This window comes from Nicotiana tabacum, chromosome 1, assembly GCF_000715075.1.
Source record: "Nicotiana tabacum cultivar K326 chromosome 1, ASM71507v2, whole genome shotgun sequence".
Taxonomy (NCBI): Eukaryota; Viridiplantae; Streptophyta; class Magnoliopsida; order Solanales; family Solanaceae; genus Nicotiana; species Nicotiana tabacum.
This window is the reverse complement of record NC_134080.1, coordinates 97,948,063-97,952,057: the sequence shown is the minus strand read 5'-3', so window position 1 is coordinate 97,952,057 and position 3,995 is coordinate 97,948,063.

Genomic DNA, 3,995 nt, shown 5'->3' with positions numbered 1-3,995 from the left:
GAGGTCTTACAGGTTTTTCATGCCGTTGAGGTCTTACAGTTTTTGTAAGGCCCCGAAAATATTTGCTAAGTAATTTAGGAGTTCGAGGTGCCATGTAGGCTAAGTATAATATTTTATGTGTTATTAACATTATGGATATCAATTGGATATGATAATAAGTGTATGAGGCATATTATAAGTGATTTAGAGTCTAAGGAGAGGCCTAAGTCTAAGCCAAGTTGGAAAATTTCATAATGGACTAAAGTTGTGAATGAGTACGCACAAGACCTTACTTTGGACAATCATATGTCTAGTTATATAAGGTTTTGTGTGATGCTATTAAAGCTCTTTGAGTCTAGTTTCTGACGCATCAAACCGTTCATCATTTGGAGGTGTATACAGAAAGTTATGACTATTTTACTGGGCATGTGTCATATGCGCGCCCAGGTGCACAGCAGAAGTGCGGCCGCGCATATTAAGAAGTATTCTGCCTCGTGAGCGCGGCCTTAGTGCAGTCTTAGCGCGGGAGCGCTAGTAGAAGACCTCTAAATACACCTAAAGAAGGGAAATGAGAGGATTTAAGTTATTTTTGAAGACTAGGGCATCCTCTCCATCCCCAATCCGACAAGGCATCCAATTGCACACCTAAGGTGAGTTTTAAGTGTGTTTTCATGGTGATTTCACTTCTCAATCACTAGTTAAAACATGGTTTTTGATTGGATTTCATAGGATTTCTTCAAAATCTCAAGAACATCACAAAAGTTGTCTTTCAAGATTTGGTCTACAAGAGGTAATCTTTTACCCTTAGACTTACATATATGGTTTTATTATGGAAATATGAGTATGAATTAAGTATTGTAACTAATGTGATGGTGATTGGAAGCCATAGGTGCCTAACCTAGGTTGTGTTGGTGTTGTACAGATTGTGAGATGTGTTATTGAGGTATGATTCTTGGGTGTAATAGTATTATATATACATGCATGTACAAATTAGGTTTGTGGGAAGATTGTTGAACATAAATAAGTAAAGATTGGGTTGGGGGAATGAAGAAAATCTTGTAAAAGAGATTTGAAATCAAGATGCTCAACTAGTGTTTGATAAAATGCTCAAATGAGCTGAAACCATGAATACCTTCCTAATTTTTGTTCAATTTTGTTATGTCTCAAGTAGATTGGGATTGCTAGAATTTCCGGAACGTCGTAGTAACTTAAGGAAAGCGTAAACAAGGTATATATGGCTAAAACCTCGTCCTTTAGAAATCGAGCTTCATCGATGTTTGTGTGAATATGGTAAGATTAAAGTTGAACTGTTGCATCGGTTGTTATTTTATATGAATTGGTGTTGTAACCTTATATGCGTGAAAGATGTGTCTCAACATGATCAACGTGCTATCTTGATAACTTGAAAGGGGCAAAAGATATGAATTACGTATTGAAAAGCTTAGACAATAAATTGAGATTGAAGTTGCATATAATGTGCCATCTATGTGAGGTCTTATCTACGCTCACAATTTAAATTGCTCTTGGGTGCACCTACTGTCCTAAATTACAAATCTAACATTGAAATTGGAAATGATGTGAAATGTGGCCTAGTGCCAAATATATGACGTGATAGCTGTGGCCACAAGTGCCTTTGAAATGACATATGTGTAACCAAAGGTTGGAGTGAGATGAATAATGGAAAATGGTAATGTCTCGGGGAGGCGGCTTAGCCGATCGGGCCGTGATCGGACGCCATGATATATACACATGGTGGTAATATATTGATGATTGAAACTAGAAATTATGAATGAAATAATGGTAACGTCTCTGGGAGACGTCTTAGCTGATCGGGCCGTGATTGGACTCCGCTTAAAGAAGCGGTGGCAAAGTGGATAATGATGCAACAGTGTGGGATGCTCCAATCTAAAATTTCAGAAACTATGTGAAAATCATGTGAACCTCCTTATATTGTTGACATGGTGCTTATTCAAAACTTTGTTGTCTTTATGATTTCTTCTTTACGCCTGTATGAAAGTTCTTTCTAACTCGATGGTGTTTAGTAATACATACTAGTGTTATTCGATGGCACTAACGTCCCTTTTGCTGGGGGCGCTATGTCTTTAAATGGATGTAGGTGTTTCTATAGCAGGCAGTGGTGGTCGCAGCTAGTGCCGCATCATCCTTTCAACTGACTTGGTGAGCCCCACTTCGTTTCGGGGTCCTCTTTCATCTGTTTATCATGTACATTGATTTGTTGTGTAGCCGAAACCTTGTTGCCGGCATTTCTATATTAACTCTTCAATTGTATTTAGAGTCTCCATAGATAGGTTGTGGGTAGTGTCATGTATTGGAATTAAAGTGGAAATATTGATGTTTGGCAATGATGTGTAAAACTTGTAATATCTTCAAAATTGTGAATGAAGTTGTTAATGGAAATGAAATGGAATCGTTAATGACATGTTTATAGAATTTGATTAATGGTGTACATTTCCTCTTTATTCAAAGACGAATTTGGGTAGTATGAAACTAATAGGCTTGCTCAGTCGGGTTTACTCTGTTGAGCGCCGGTTGCGCTCCTCGGATTTTGAGGCCTGACAATTATTTTCATGTCGTTGAGGTCTTACAATTTTTTTCATGCCGTTGAGGCCTTACAGGACTGAGTCTGCCCACTCGGGGTCTTATGGCCTCATGGTTTGATGAGTCAATGGAGGTGGCACTTTGACGGAAGTCCCCGAGTCATCGAGACTTTCTTGATTCGGGAGCCATTTTTTGCAAACTTTGCATTGCCTCGTCGAGGACTTGCAATTTTGGAGATCCCGACCCTGAGGCCGTGTGTTTTTTTTTTGGATATTTCGATGCCATTCCCTGAGTACTCGAGGTACTTTTGGCATTGGAGATGTTTAGCAATTTCCGCGATGCCTTATTTGAGGGCTTACGATTCTGGAGTCCCGACCCGGAGGTCATTTAAGTGTTGAATTGTTGACGCCAGTCCCCAAGTGTTCGGGACGTTTCCAGCGGAGGAGTTGTTTTTGCGAAGGTCCCGAGCCTCGTTTGCAGCGCGAGATGTCTTGACAAAAGATATTCTTCAATTATTTGATACAAGTGTACATGTATTCGCCATCGGGGGCACGACTATATTGACACGGTTCGTTCGACCGTTTAGCTTGGTACATTACTTTCCTGTAGTGACCCCATTTGGCGTTTCTTGGTTTTTTCGAGCGGGTGGCTTCCGACGATGTTTTGAGGATTGATATGTTCCAATCACTCCAGCTGAGAACGCTGTATGGTCACCCGAGCTTGATCGAGGGTGTGTCTCGATTACCTTTTGGCTCTTTTGCGGGCAGAGGTGCGAGCGCCGGTGCCACATCCTGCACCACGAACATTTCCCTTGCCGTATGTTGTTCCCCATAGACGGTTTAATTCCGTCCTCTATTGGGAATTTCATCATTTGGTGAAGAGTGGATGGTACCGCTCTCATGCAGTGTATCCACGACCGTTCGAATAAGGCGTTATACCTCATGTGTCCTTCGATGACATGGCATTTGGCGTTTTGGGTCATGCCGGCCACGATGACTAGGAGGATGATTTCACCTTTCATTGTTTCACTTGCCATGTTGAATCCATTGAGGACTTGAGTGGCGGGCACGATTTGGTCGAGCAGTCCGAGCTGCTCTATCACCCTCGACCTGATAATGTTGGTCGAGCTACCTGAATCCATGAGTACACATTTTATTTGAAAAGAATTTACAAGGAAAGAGATTACCAATGCGTCATTGTGAGGTTGCGAAATGGTCTCGATGTCCTCTTCGCTAAATGTGAGGGCATCCTCGGGAATATATCCCCGGGTCCGCTTTTCTCTGGTGATGGATATTTTTGTCTTTCTCATTAAGGGTTCCTGCTGAGCATCGACGCCTCCTTTGATCATGTGGATGACATGTTGTGGCTCGTTTGCCTCTTTTTAATTGGTTGCCTCTCTTTCCCAGAACTGATTTTTAGCTCGATCGCGAAGGAATTCCCGGAAATGCCTTTGTTAA